Source organism: Terrapene carolina, unplaced genomic scaffold (genome assembly GCF_002925995.2).
Source record: "Terrapene carolina triunguis isolate 2854851 unplaced genomic scaffold, T_m_triunguis-2.0 Scaffold23, whole genome shotgun sequence".
Classification (NCBI taxonomy): domain Eukaryota; kingdom Metazoa; phylum Chordata; order Testudines; family Emydidae; genus Terrapene; species Terrapene triunguis.
In genome coordinates, this window is record NW_020664374.1 from 19,846,596 (window position 1) to 19,862,658 (window position 16,063).

Below are 16,063 nucleotides of genomic sequence, written 5' to 3' on the forward strand. Positions count from 1 at the left end.
AAGATCTATGTTCTGTCAATAATTTATATTTTATGGCAAGAGAAGAGAAATATGGATGGCCATAACGGGCACATCTGAACCTGCATGCTGACCCAGTTCTGGACACAGGATTACACCCTAGAGTTTGTATGTGAACAGCAAGCATTGCTGACAGGCTGGCCAAAGAACGGTCAGAGGAGAGAACTGTTTTAATGAGATGTTATTCACTATTCTTTTTCTCTCTGCAACTCAGAAGAAATTCCTTTATTTAGTTTAGCTTAAGAGAAGTGTAAATCAACTGTTAAACTGTATCTTTTGTTTTAAATTTTGCTTTCTGTTTTAAAAACTTGTTTTTGTTGAGATTACAGGTGATTATTATTGTAATTTCACACAGATCTCTCTGGAGAAGGTGTTGAATGTTAAAGAGTTTTTGGAACATATTCCCCTCCAATCCACTTTTGGTCAAGGTGAATAGACAGAAGTGGCCAATCCCAGTGAGTTATGTTGCTATCAGACCTCAATAGGCAAACACAAAGGACAAGCTGAAAGACCAAGCTGGAGATGTGAGCTGGTGTTGGTAACAGACATTTAAAAAGCTATTAGATTAATATTGTAATGCCAGAAAGGGCATTTGTGATCAATTAGTCTGATCTTTGGCAACAGACCATAGATTTTCACCAAATGATACCTGAATCAAGCCCATTACTTCTGGCTGAGCTAAAGCATGTATTTTAGAAAGACACCCAATCTTGATATAAACATTTAAAGTGATGACAAATCCACCACACCCCTTGGTAAGTTTTTCCAAACATTATTTATCCCCACTTAAAAACTGGCACTTGAATTCTAGTCTAAATTTGTCCAGCTTCTGCTTCCCTCAACTGATCTTGTTATGTCCCTTTCTGCTACATTAAAGTGCCATCTACTATCTCAGTGTTTCTCAAACTGGAGTCGCCGCTTGTGTAGGAAAGCCCCTGGCGGGCCGGGCTGGTTTGTTTACCTGGCCCGTCCGCAGGTCCTGCCGATCACGGCTCCCACTGGCCGCGGTTCGCTGCTGCAGGTCAATGGGGGTTGCTGGAAGCGGCGGCCAGTAAGTCCCTCAGCCCGCGCCGCTTCCAGCAGCTCCCATTGGCCTGGAGCAGTGAACCGCGGCCAGTGGGAGCCGCGATCAGCCGGACCTGCGGACAGGGCAGGTAAACAAACCGGCCCGGCCCGCCAGGGGCTTTCCCTACACAAGCGGCGACCCCAGTTTGAGAAACACTGTACTATCTGAAATGTTTTCCATGTGCAGGTACTTATAAACTTCGATCCAATAACCTCTTGAATGTTTCTTTGATAAGCTAAATAGATTTTGCTGATTAGTCTCATTGTAAGGCAGGTTTTCCAGACTGTAAATTATTCTTGTCTCTTTTCTGAATCCTTTCCAATTTTCAGCATCCTTTTTTGAAGTGTTGACAGTAGAACTAGACACAGTATTCCAGTAATGGTTCACTAATACTGTATACAATAGTAATACCACCAACCTACTTCTAACCAATATTTTCCTGTTTATGCATACAAGAATCACATTTGCTCTCTTAACCACTGCACCATGTGCTCATGTTTAGATGGTTTATCCACCATGACCTAAAAGTCCTTTTCTGAGTCACTGCTTTCCAAAACACAGTCTCCCATCTTATCAGTGTGACCTACATTCTTTGTTTCTAGATGTACAACCTTGTATTTAACTATTAAAATTCAGGTTTAAGTAAGACTAGCTTACAGTGTGAATCAGACAGCTCTCTAAAACTGAAGACAGCTACCACTCCACTAATTTGTGTCATCTGCAATGTTACCAACAATATTGTTTTCTTCCAGATCATTGATAAATATATTGAACATCAATGAGGCAAGTATAGATCCCCATGGGTTTACTATACGGGTGATGTTGGTGGCCTGCGAAATGCAGGAGATCAGACTAGAAGATCTGGTGGTCCCTTCTGGCCTTAAATTCTTACTAGAATCTCTTCCATTGGATGATTCCCCATTTAAAATTATATTGAATTCTGAAATCTGTTAGTAAAGACAGTTTTTAAAATCCAGTTGATATAGGCTACATTTATTTCGTAGAGCGCTAGTTTTTAAATTAAAGTGTCAGGATCACAATTAGGGAATCCTTGCCTTATTTTTGCAGATCCAATATCCATTTCTATGTAAACAGGAACCAGAACCCAGACATTGAGACTGAGCTCCTCTGCTGGTTTGGTTTCCAACAAAAACAAAAAAGGATGTCAGATCTACAAACATCTGTTAAATTATTTGATAAGAACTGTCAACTTTCTATAAGAACAAAAGATAAAAAGACCAGTTCTAAAATGAAAATCTATTTCTTTCATAACTAAACAGGAGTTAAACTATTTCCACAGAGTTGAAAACTTACCTTTTCCCCCCATAGCACTTATTAACAGTTCCTCCCACTGAGAGCAACAGTTTGATTGTAATGTACACTGTACTTATTGGACACGCCCAGTCAGCGTTCTGTTTTTTATTAAAGTAACATTACTACAGTTAGTCAAGCATGAAGGGTTAGAGTGTGTTTGGAAGTGTTATCTGGGCAGTCATAAAGGATAGAAACTGGAAAGGAAAGCTTAGATTCTGTGAAAGGTAATAGAGAAAAGTTTTACTCACTCTGGGCAAATGGATTTTTTCAAGTCTTATGAGTATTCATCAACAGAAGAGATATGAATGAAAAGAAAAGCACTGTGGGAAGTTACCTGGGCCTGTTACAAGCACTGCTGGAAGTTTCCTCTGCCTATTTATTTTAACCCCTGAATGTATTTACCAATTACAGTTCAGTTGGACATTATTACATCTGGCAAAGTTCTGTGACCTATACTGAAAATATACTATATGAAATTTCTAGTAGAAAAGTAATAATATAGGGAATAATTTAAACATCATTTAGTACATTTAAAGTGTCTGTTGTTGAAGTTACATAAGAATAATAATGTTCTGGTACCCCACTGTTAAGGACAGTAATCCTACAGGATGATATCAAGCGATTTTAAAAGGATGACTCAATGTTGGCACAGCTCCCTGACTCATACATAATTTCCTTTTCCTCCCCTCCCTTAAGTCAGGAAGTCTCCTAGCTGCATTTACTTTCTGTAACTTGCTATGAATGTCAGGACAAATCACTTCAGTCCTATCTAGAAAACTAAAATATCCCCATAAACCAAACTTTATAAAAGCAAACAAGCTGTACAAAATGCAAACCAGTCATCTTTTATCTGATATGCCAGGGTTTAAGAAATGTTTTTCGCATTAAAAACAAAATTAAAGCGTGTATAATGTGGTAACACTTATGTGTGTTTTTAAAATAGCACTCAGACTCCATATAACCCTCTAAACTTCATTAAATAAAAATATTGCCTTTCAGAATATTTTAATAGCCTAAGAACATTTCATAGCTTCTTGAGGCTTTAGAAAAATGTTAGTGAGGTACAGTATGGTATAAAATGGTTTAAAATGATATCGTCAACTGAACTTTGGCTCAAAATTTGAATTCCGAACAAAAAAAGTTTATAAAACTGAATTTAAAACTGATCATATAATTTTTCTATAAATTCATTAAAAACAGCTGCTTCTGAAGTAAACCATGTTTGAAATGCCAACACTGTAGTACTTAAAAGCTGAAAGTGAAATTTACCATAAACAGAAGTAAAACAGACAGAATATCAGTTCAGTCAAAGGTATTATATAGGCCCCCCCCTTCACCCATGTATCTGAGAGAAGCAAAAAAGAAGAGTGTAACTTTAATAATCAATTATAAATGAAGATATTTGTTTAAATAATACATTCTAAGTTTGTTCCCCTTTAAAAATATGGAAAGAAAGGGAGGTAAAGCTTTTAAAATATTAGGTATAGTCAATGCCAAATGACACTAAGATAATCTGTGTGTTACCACAGGTAGGGCTTTCTATTTCTGCCTTAGAGAAGAAAAGTTTCCCACACTTTCAAACAGAGAGCTTTTAAAAAAAATATTTTTTTTTAACCTACCAGTGTATGTTGGTAGCCAAAGAAACAAATTCTATTTATATTCTAGTTCTTCTCTCTCTGAGTATCCTGTTTCCTTTCCCCTCCCAGCCTCACACAATCATTATTCTGGCTTTGATTTGCGATCAGTGAAGGAGCTGGGCTTTCAGGCTGCTATGTCTATGTGTTTATATTATGCCAGCCAGCATGGCGCTTTGCTCCATGCCCTAGCTACTGTTTCACTGGCCTACGCAGAGTAGAAATTGAGGACCCTTCTCATTAGGCTGAACTCTGCCCACTCCTTTCACATTGCTGTAGGCCAGAGAAAGTGGCCAAGTCTCAAGAGTTCCTCCTGCCCCATGTCAGCTTAATGGTGAGGATATAGATAAGGCCCGCTGGTCAACATATGTGGCTCCAGCAGTGCTGGGAGAGATGAACTCTAAAGATGTTTCTTCCCTCAAAGTTCCTTTTGTCTCCAGACTTTCTGACTGAAGTGCAGAGGCAGGGATCGGGGCAGGGAGAAGGAGGAGGTAACTAGGTTCCCTAGGTACAGCAGCAGGGTGAAATCCCACTGCTCAGGGTGAAGTAGAATTGCAGGAGCAGTTGTAAAACTGTATAACTAGATGATCATAGGAATTGATCTAGGTATTATTCATAAAAAAAAATCCACATTAAATTTTAAAACTACATATTTTTCTTTTGACCAAACAGTAGAAATTTATCTCATGAACTAGACTGTGGATGTCCGCATAGGGAAAAAAACCCACTCAGGGTGTAACTTGCATTTCCTAGTGATTTCAATACAAAGTTCATAAATTTTGATCCCATTCTTTGTGAGCACTTTCAGTGAAAGCCGTTAAACAATTTTTCTATTAAAAAGAGAGAAATTCAGCTGCCAGTGCGGTTAGAAAAAATTCTTGAACATGTGCAGTACCCAAGTTTTCCACCTATAAAAACTATCAATTTAGAGAAAAAGGGAGGGAATATCAACCCAATGACAGAATAAGAATATTTTATTTAGCGTCTACTGCTGCTGACACCACACAAACAATTTCTATTTTTATTAATTTAACAAAAAACTATTTTAGAGGTATACTAAAATGTATCCTGCCTGAGCAACAGTATATATACAGTGGTTTGGTCAAATGAATCATATTACAAATTCCTCTGTGGAACATTTCAAAGCCCTCAGAACTTCAAATATATAGCAATGCTGCTAAAAAAAAGTAGCAAGTCAATCTTGGCCAATTTTCTGTTTACCAATTCCATGCAATTTTGCATTTTAATTTTTAAAAACATTTTAAAAAGTGATACCAGCATCCTAAGACACATGAGCAATTCTTCAAACTGAAAAATGCTTAGACTCATTGAAGGAACAGTTAGGCAAAATGAAAATTCATTTTTGAGCTTCAGAGATGATAAAATTATAAACACCATGTTGCTGTATGTATTTACATATGAATATTGCATATCTCTATACGACTAGAAAATTTTGTGTAGGAGAGAACAATTGTGTGCCTAGAAGGTTCCTTTAAACTATGTAAAAAAGAGGAATATCAAAATTGTACAATTTGTTAAAGTTAAAAATTGCTGTTATTGGTACCATTTAAGCTGAGCTAGGCATATAATCTATTAAAAATCTTAGCTATAATGCAAGCAAAAAAGTGTCACTTTTCCTAATAAGTGGTTGGCTACTAGCTTCTTAATATTTAAAAGGCAGATATTTAATGTAATTTATAAACTAAAATTCTTTGAGTTTTATTTCAAGATATGTTAAACTGCATTTGTACAGTACTTTGCAAATATCAAAAGCTAACTACTAAGTATCAAGTTTAAAACAAAACTGGAATTTGACCCAGAAAATTTTAAAATATGTAGTTAACAGTCAAAAATATTCCTGAAGAAATGCTACTCCGAACATAAGTTTAACAGAAAATGAAGGTTTCCACTACATTTAAAAAAATATATGAACTGAATACATAAATAATGAATTTAGATACATCAGAAGTTTACGAGTTAGTTCATACATATAGTTCACAGGGCAGTAAATATCACAATCCACCTTAAAAATTATCAGTTTAACTACAGTTTGCACAATGCAAAACTTTTGTTTAATTCTTTTAAATTAGAAACCAAACTTACCCGAATAGAGCGAATACGTAGAGCCAGAAACTTAAACATGGCTAAGAAACCATGATGTTTAAATTTTCTGACTGAGTGATCGTAAATTTAACAGGGAAGACCAAACCCTAATGTTCTTGCTGCTACTAGCTGTTCCGGCAATTAGAAAATTTCCTGTCAGGCGAGTCAGATAACTGTTAGAAAAACGAGGCCTGATTTCCCCTTCTCTCCCCACCCCTGGTGGTAAAGTAAGAAAAAAATGGAAGGCAGTAGTATTCATGTAGCTAATAGTGTGGAGATCAGCACAGGAAGCCTACTAAGCAGACTGATAGCAAAATGATGTTGCAGAAGTAAAGATGTTATTTATTCCTGGTTCCCCCCCCTCACAAAAAAGATGAGCATCTGTCTCAAAAAAATAAAGTTGCTAAACAACATACTAACTGTTAAGCCAAACAGGAATACTAATTTAAATTTCTCGTGTGATATCTGTATTTTATATGAGTTTGTGTCTGAACAGACAAGTAAGGAGTATTTTAAAGGTATAGTAAATCAATATTTTTTAAGCTTCCTTTCCAAGGAAATGCAGTGTGCTTATACAGTTTATTTATATTCATTTACTTATGCATGCAAAGGGTTGGAGAAGGAAATTCATCCAGGTGAGGAGGGCCATGTGCAAGGCCCTCTGCACCATGTAAGTGCTACGTAGGGGCTGCACAGCCATGCACTGGACCCTGTCCACTCTCTACATGTTGCAGAAAAGGTCTTTGTACCACCACTATCCAGAAGACAACACTGAGGTCAGTCCAGGGGTAGGGCTGCATGTACTCATTTATTTGAATCTAATGACCCAATGCAATTGGCTGGCTTATGCACAAACTTTATCCTTTAAAGAGAATATCATGCAGTTTTTACCTATTTAACTGGTTTAAAATATTTTTTTAAAACTACTCTCCCGACATCTGGCCTAGCAGCTATGTCTAAGGCATAGCGCTTGATAAAAGCCAGTAAGTTTCTCCACATTGTTGTCTTGCAGGTCTCCGATATAGGCACGTCTGAATCAGACAGAAGGAGACACTTGAGTTCTGGTGGAGCAAGCATTGATGTTCAGTACCAGCCAACTAATAAGACAAAGATGCATTGCATGATCCTGTCACAGTCTCGATGCTCTGAAACCGCTCTGAATGAAGTCAGGCAGGACTCTAGTGTAGTGTCTCCGCCCTGAGGACACACTCTCACCAGGGCAAAAAGCCTCCTTGGCTTCAGCGCTTCCTATATCTGACCTGAGATCATTCAGCAGCACCCAGTTCACACCATGAGCTTCCCACAGTGAGTCCACCTGGAAGGGACACCTGGGAAAGACTTACACACACCAAAGAGGCCATCCACTCCAACTTTGCAGTCAGCAGTGACTCTCAGCCAGCGTTGTAAAACAGAAGAGTTTATTAGTCAACGGGATCATAGTGTAGAACAGAACTTGTTAGCATAGAAATCTGGAACATTCAGCAAAGTCCACCTTGGGGGGAATCCAGACCCTAGAGCTCTCCCTGAGTCCCAAACCAGGAGACTGCCTAGCTTCCTGCAGCCAGCCTCAATCAGGACCTGCTGCCCCACCTCCTTCCTTTGTCTCTTTTCCAGGCAAACAAGTCACCTGGCCTGCACCTCTCATTTTGTTCTCCAACACTTCTGGCTAATTCTTGCAGAGGAGGGGGGCCCACAATCAGTTGCCAGGATACAGTGTCGGCCATTCTCTGTGCCCAGGAATCATCAGTCATGCCTGCCCTCTAGGGGTCTCTGCAATGATCACACACTCGTATCCCACCATCAACGTAGGGGAAACTGAGGTACACACATAGTATTCAGACAAAGCATTAAGAACATTCCCACTTCGTCACAGATCCATTTTGAGATTCTTTGTGAGGAGACAGTCTGGCCTTATGAATGCCCTAGTTTAGCCAGAAAGAGACAGTGCAGCAGCTTTGTCCTTACAATGAAGTATGGTTAACACAGCCAAAGCAGCAAGATACAATTAAGCAGAGATGTAAGGATTTCCATCTGCTGGTTTACAGGCTTTTTAATACAAGTATTTGACTTTTCATGCTGCGCTCAAAGTCTAAATTTATTACTAGGATCTGAGGAGCTGTTTGCACATCTTAAAAAGATAATAAAAGCACAAAAAGAACCAGTGATGCTACCTTTCATAGGAGCATTAAGATGCATCAGTGAGATGAAATTTGCTGCAATACTACTTTACTTTCATACCTGTCATTAATATGTCTGACACACATATGTACACCTAGAGAGCTATTCTAGAACTACAATACTATATTAAATACTAAATATAGTCTTCCCCAAAAAGAAGGATTACTTACCTGTACAGTAACTGGAGTTTTTAGATGTTTTAACCCTATGGCTGCTCCACTATAGAACGTGCTAATATCTGTGCCCAGGCACTCTTGATTGGAGATTTTAGCCAGTAGTGTCCACAGGTCTGTGGCTGCACCCTACACCCTCTTGTGCTCTGGTGGTAGGGTATACTGGAAGAGGAGGACCAGCCATTTCTCCAGTTCCTTCTCAACTATGAAGTCCAAAGAGACTCCGCAGCAGAAGGGAAAGAGAGTAGGTGCTGCAGCACCCACACGGACAAAAGATCTCTAAGAACATCTCTAACATCTAGAACTTCAGTTACTATACAGGTAAGTAACCTCTCTTCCTTCTTTGAGTTATGGTTCCTCTGGGCGCCCCACCATAGGAAACCCCAAGCAGTAACTTCATTTGGATGCAGGTACTGAGGAGGCAGATCCAGCAGAGAACTGAGAACAGTGTCACCAAAGGCCATATGCCTCCTGGAAGCAGGTATGATAGTGCAGTGACTGAAGAATATGTGAACAGAGTACCAAGTCACATCCCTGCAAACGTCCATAATGTATACCTCTTTAAGTAGGACTATCAAGATGGATTGGCCCCTGGTGTAATGTGCAGTCACTCTAGGAAGGAGATGCACCTCAAAATCTTTGTAATAAGCTTGAATACACATTGAAACGCACTTAGAAAGTCTGAGTACAAGTCAGCTGTCTTGTCATTCTCTCAGTGAAGGAGATGAAGAGTCTGGGGGAAGCCCTGAGAGGCCCAGTTCTCTTGAAATAGAAGGCAAGGGTCCTTCTTAAGACCAGGGAATGGAGCCTAGGCTCCTCCCTCAAAGGATGAGGCTTGGCGTAAAATACTGGTAATCAAATGTCCTGATTGATATGGATTTCTGAGGAGACGTTAGGTAGGAAGCAAGAATGGGGGCACCAGGTCACCCACAGTATAAAGTCATATGAGGGAAATCAGTCATGAGTGTCCCATGGGAGAGGAATGTGGATTGTACCAGGGGACCTAAACAGAGGTCCATGGGAATCTGGGAATGCACCAAGGATGATGGGGAAGTATGGTCTGTACGCGCCATGTGTATTCAAGCTGAGGATGGTACCAAGATGGTGCAGAAGTATGGTCAAGGGCATTTTTGTGCCTGCGACCCAAAGAAGGCAATTCCAGAGCATGGGCTGAAGAAGGCATCTTAGAGAAGTCCCTGCTCCCAGAGGAGTCCTTATGTTTGGAGGTCTTCACTTCCAGTACCAACGATGGGGCTGATCAGGTTGATTTGCTAAAAGACTTCTCATCGTGGGGTATACTAGAAGTCTTCCTGATGGATACCAGCATCTCAGTACCAGGGCCTGCAGAAGCCTCAGCAGTACCCATACCAGGATGCAAAGGTCTCCTTGTTTCCTGGCCTCAGAGATGATTTTCCCTTTCTTTTCAATTTTCTGGCAAATGTGCTTTTTCCCTTTTAGAGTGCTTCCCTTCCAAAGCTACTCCATGGGTTTTGCTCACAGATGTATTGGTGGGGGACCTCCTTCAACTTATCTTCCCTCATCTTGTGAGATCTGCTCTTAAAGCTGGCACATATCTTGCACTTAGATGGGAAGGGGGACTCTTCGAGGCAACTGGAATGCCCTTTGCTGAGGGAGAAAGACCTGTGACAAGTCTGGCAGGGTTTGAAACTAAACCAATAAAGACAAAAATACATGAAATACTAGAAAAAAAGGTAGCAGCCAAGAAGCTAACATCGGACACCACTCTCGAGCAGAGGGCAGTTGAGAAGGAATTGGAGTGGTGGCAGAGCATGAGGGTGTGCAGGAAGCAGGACCTACAGACACTGATGACTAAAATCTCCAATCAGGAGTGCATGGATGCATTCACATCCTACAGTGGAGCACTTATAGGGACAAGAAGTCGAAGAACTAACTTTTCCTATTCTGCCTAATGAGTAGGAAATTAGATCAATGTCATGGTGTACCACCAACTGTATTTTTGTAAGAACAAGATAAATAAACCTTAGTGTAAAAAAAATCAACACAATTCATCCTGGTTATGCTAAAGGTGTGTTGCCTTGGACTATATTTGTCTTCCAAATTTACCATATTATAGAGGACTACCTCTAAGGTACTACCTCTTAAAAAACTACCCTTTGGAAAAAAAATATTCTTGATTTTTACTAGATTTAAATTGTAAAGAATTTGCCATCAAAATAGTACTGGGCTCTTAACATGTATGAACTACCATATTCGCTGAATAGTCTTGTATTTTTCTAATCTATTTTGTTAAGCAATATACAAACTATAAACACAACATTTTAGGGCAAACCTAAGATCTTAGTTTGGTATTTATACCTCAAAATTTTTACTTCAACCTTTTTATTTTATATTATGCCATGCTTCAATTAAATAGCCAAATTATTTGCTGGCATATGGTAAAAAATATATATAACTAGATATGATGGGTGTGGTATGGTATAAAGGTTTTAGCGTCATGAGTTTGGGCTGGCTACATTACCTATGGCAGTGGTTCTCAACCTTTCCAGATTATTGTATTCTTTTCAGGAGTCTGATTTCTCTTGTATACCGCAAGTTTCGCTTCACTTATATACTCCTACTTACAATATCAGACATAAAAATACAAGTGCCACAAGCACATTATTACTGAAAAATTGCTTACTTTCTCATTTTGTCTATATGAAATTTTAGTTTGTACGGACTTCTCTAGTGCTTTTTATGTGGCCTGTTGTAAAAGTAGACAAATATCTAGATGTGTTGATGTACCCGCTGGAAGACCTCTCCATACCCCTAGGGGTATGCATACCCCTGGTTGAGAACCACTGATCTATGGTAATGGCAAAAAAAAAAATAGGAATAGAATGTAAAAAGGTGTAGTGATGTCTTTGAGTTTGCAGATACCCTGAAACAATAACAGGTGTGAACTGCCTGTGACACTACACCCCATATTCTTCATAGAGATATTGTTATGATATGAATATGGCAAAACTAAGGTATGTTTTATGCAAGATGGGTCATGTGAGATATCTTTGGAAAGGTTACAATTTACTGAAAGTGATTATCCTATATGTATGCATGTATCATTTCTGTATCTGAAGTTAAGAATATTGACTATGTATCAATTGCAAAAATGTTTGCACCTGGGGAACGCCCACCAGACAAAATGAAATCATTCTGGCTGGTTAGTCAATAAACCATTAGGGAGAAAAATAGGTCTTTGAAGATGCTAATCTCCCACCTTCCTGAGAAGCTTCCTGGGATGCTGCTTTGACACTGCAGGGTCATGCGATCATGTCACCTGGTACTTGACAACATCTTGGACTGCTAGTATTTTTCCACTAGTAGTGGGTGGGGATCAAACTGGGAAACAAAGGATTCCCCCCATATGTAAATCCTATGTACGGCTCGGGAGTGATTTAATCAGGATTGGTTCTTCACTGAATCCCCGCCCAAGATGACTGTTAAAAACACCTAAAACTGAACTAGGGAAGAACTGGACCCAAGCTAGAAGGTGTCTGGCCTGTGAAAGGAATATTTGGAATTATAAGCTGCAAGCAAAAGAAGTTTGTCTTCAAGAATCTCTGCAATCTGCTTAAAACAACATTTAGGGTGAGAAATTACTACTTGTAGCCAGTTTCTTTAGTGTATCAAGCTTAGTTTGGGTGTTTGAGCAAATAAAGCAGTAACCTACTTTGATCTGTTTGCTATCTCTTATAATCTCTTAAAAATCTATCCTTTGTAGTTAATAAACTTTTTGGTTTTCTAAAACCCAGTTTGTGCAATTCATAAGCCGCCCGGGGGGTGGGGAGGAGGGGGGAAAGCTGTGCATATTTTCCTCCACATTGAGGGAGGGAGCAAATTTCATGAGCTTATGCTATACAGTTTTCTGTGTAGCACAAGACAACACAATTTTCAGTTTACACTCCAGAAGGGGTGTGCACTCCAGAGTGCTGGGCAATCCCTGAGCTGAGTCTTCCCACACAAGCTGATCTTAGTGTGTGTCTTTTTGCAGCTGGGTGTGGCCCTACCGGTGTGCGCTAGAGGAGGCTTGAGGGCCTGGCACAGCAGGACATGGTGAGGGAGCCCAGGCTGGTGGAATGGGCAGGCTCAGTGGGACACATTCAGTAAATCATAACCTTTCCAATGATATCTCACATGACTCATCTTGCATAAAACATCTTAGTTATGCCATATTCATATCATAATATCTCTATGAAGAATATGGGGCACAGTGTCACACTGCCACATTTCGCTGATGAAACTAAAGATGGCCCTAATTTTAAGTTGTCAAATGATTAAAAAAATTAATCATGATTAATCACGAGACTAAAAAAATAATTGTGATTAATCGCAGTTTTAATCACGCTGTTAAACAATAATAGAATACCATTTTTAAATATTTTTGGATGTTTTCTACATTTTCAAATATATTGATTTCAATTACAAACAGAATACAAAATGTACAGTGCTCACTTTTATATTATTTTTATTACAAATATTTGCACTGTAAAAGATTAACAAAAGAAATAGTATTTTTCAATTCACCTCATACAAGTACAATTTCTTTATCATGAAATATATGGCAGAATGCGGGTAAAACCATAGAGCAGGAGACATACAATTCTTCCCCAAGGAGTTCAGTCACAAATTTAATTAACCCATTGTTTTTAACAAGCATCATCAGCATGGAAGCTCTGGAATGGTGGCTGATGCATGAAGGGACGTACAAATGTTTAGCATAGCTGGCACGTAAATACCTTGCAATGCCAGCTACAAGAGCCATGTGAATGCCTGGTCTCACTTTCAGGTGACATCGTAATAAGAAGCGGGTAGTGTTATCCCATAAATGTAAACAAACTTGTTTGTCTTAGCTTGTTTGTTTATTTCCGTGGTTGGAAGGAAAAAATTCAGGCATAGGTAATTGAATCAGCAGGACGCTTAGGCCTGGTCTACACAAGAGGGGGATCGATCTAAGATACGCAACTTCAGCTACAAGAATAGCATAGCTGAAGTCGACGCATCTTAGATCAACTTAGAATTACTCACTTTGTGTCCTCGCGGCGCGGGACCGACAGCCGCGGCTCCCCCATCAACTTTGCTTCCGCCTCTCGCCGAGCTGGAGTTCAGCAGTAGACAGGAAAGCGATCGAGGATCGATTTATCGTGTCTACACTACACGCGATAAATCGATCCCCGATAGATCGATCGCTACCCGCCGATCCGGCGGGTAGTGTAGACATACCCTTAGTATTGACTTATTTAAGTCTCTCCAGTAGAGGGGATGTCAGGCCCAGGCCTACTGAGAGGTCACCCAGTACTGCATATTGTTTTGGTGTCAAGGTGGTCAGTACCAATGCATTGGGTACAGTAACTCCTTGCTTAACATTGCAGTTATGTTCCTGAAAAAATGTTACTTTAAGCGAAACGATGTTAAGCAAATCCAATTTCCCCATAAGCATTAATGTAAAGGGGGGGAGGGGGGGTTAGGTTCCAGGAAATTTTTTTTTGCCAAAAGACTATAGTCTTTTCTCTGGCGAAATTCTCCCTTATAACGTGTGTGTGTATACACACACACACAGTAGAAGTTTTAAACAATTTAATAGTGTACACAGCAATGATGATTGTGAAGCTTGGCTGAGATGATGAAGTCAGAGGGTGGAATATTTCCCAGGGAATGCTTTACTGCTAAATGATGAACTAGCACTCAGCTGAACCCTCAAGGGTTAACACATCGTTGTTAATGTAGCCTCACACTCTACAAGGAAGCACGAATGGAGGGAGGGGAGACAGCATGGCAGAGAGAGACAGAGACACGCATTGCCCCTTTAAGTATGCTGACCCTACTCTAAGTACATTGCCTTTTTAATTAGATCAGCAAGTTGAGACAGCTGGCAGCAGCTGCTGTCTCAAGCTCCCTCCGTCCTGAGCCCTGTTCTGTCCTGCCCCCCTGCTCTGTGGAGATGGGGTGCAGGAGTGGGGTGCAGGGGCGGGGGTACAGGGGGACACTGACATTAGCACCTCTCTTCCCTGCCCCCACTTGCACAGCAAGCAGGAAGCTCCCCGGAGCAGCTCACAGCAGTGGTGGGAGGGACAGCTAAACTTCCAGGCAATTGTTAGCCTGTTGGGCAGCTGCCGCACAGGGAACTTAGGGGAACGGGGAGCTGATAGGGGGGCTACTAGTCCACCCTGGTTCCAAGCCCCCACCAGCTAGCTCCAACAGGCTGCTCTTTCTGCAAGCAGTGGACAAAGTAGGGGACTGCCAAACAACGTTATAAGGGAGAATTGCGCAACTTTAAACAAGCATGTTCTCTAATTGATCAGGAACAAAACAACATTAACCGGGGTGACTTTAAGTGAGGAGTTACTGTACCGTAAAGCTAGTTAGTACCAAGGTTAGTTAATGCTGAGGATGCAGTTGGTGCAAAGGCACCAGGTACCAAGGTCATTGGTGCTGGGGTTGGCGCGGAGGGGCTGATACCATAGATGAAGAGAGTACTGAGTGAGCTACTTTAAATGTCAGTAACAGAGTATATGTATGGGGCTTCTCAATCTTAAGACCTTTCACTGAGTTTGCACAAGTCAAGTTGATTCTTCTGCCTCTTGCTAGGTTGTCTTCCATGGCATTTAAGTATAAGCATGCCTTTGGAGCAGTGCTCCTTTCTGCCTCTGACAAATGTTGATACTGACATAGTGGTAAATGAATGAGGCCTCTGAGACGAAGCAGTCCAGAAGCTCGGGGGTGTCACAGCTCACCAGGTCATAGACAGATCAACTAACTTGCATGTTGAGGCTCTCCAAAGATCTCCATTACTTTGCAGCTTGCATTGACTTCTCCAGCAGGAAAAGTTTCAGCCTCATTGCCCTTGTTCTCTGGGTGGGCTTGGAGAAAGACCACCACACAAAACAACATCCAAGAATGTGTCCTTCCCCACAACATATCAGGCACTAAGAGTGACAATTTTTGATGGGTAAGGAAATGTCACATGAGAGATGTCTTAAATCCTGGTTTCTTGGCTTCTGCCATGATCCCAGTGCCCCTGAATGACGGAGGAAGAGGGTGGCTAGGCTAACAGAAACTTATTGTCTAAATATGCTAAATAAATAAAGAAATAATAAAGTTGTACAGGCCAACGGGCAAAAAGAAACTTAATTATGTTAACTAATACCAATACAACTAATAACCAAGATAACCTAATTGCATGGTGCACAAGGTAAGAGAACACGGCCAATGGTTTGATCTCACAGCCAAGGCAGTAAGAACTGAGGGGTGGCTGGGCCTGCTCTATCTTTTATGCCCCCAGGTGGGGCTGCAAAGGCACTTAGAATGCAGACAAGGCCTGATGGTCACTTCTAGCCAAAAATAATCTGATCTCACATGCACATGTACATCAACAGTGGAATTTGTGCAGACCATCACTTGAATTTTTTGTTCACAATCTGGATATTAGCTGATGCTGTAATCTGCAGAGCGCCTACTAGCTCAATGTCAATCTCTGCAATTTACTGACACCATCAACATTCTTAACTACTGCACTGATAATCATTTTAGCAGAAAACAGCTGTTGTGCTTTATTCACG

General features: G+C 40.4%; 1 protein-coding gene across 2 annotated transcripts in view; it reads right to left on the reverse strand.

Moving 5' to 3' along the window:
* Positions 1 to 16,063, reverse strand: part of LOC113406243 (ribosomal protein S6 kinase alpha-3) — a 125,222-nt gene that overhangs the window by 98,783 nt on the left and 10,376 nt on the right. The window lies entirely within an intron of this gene.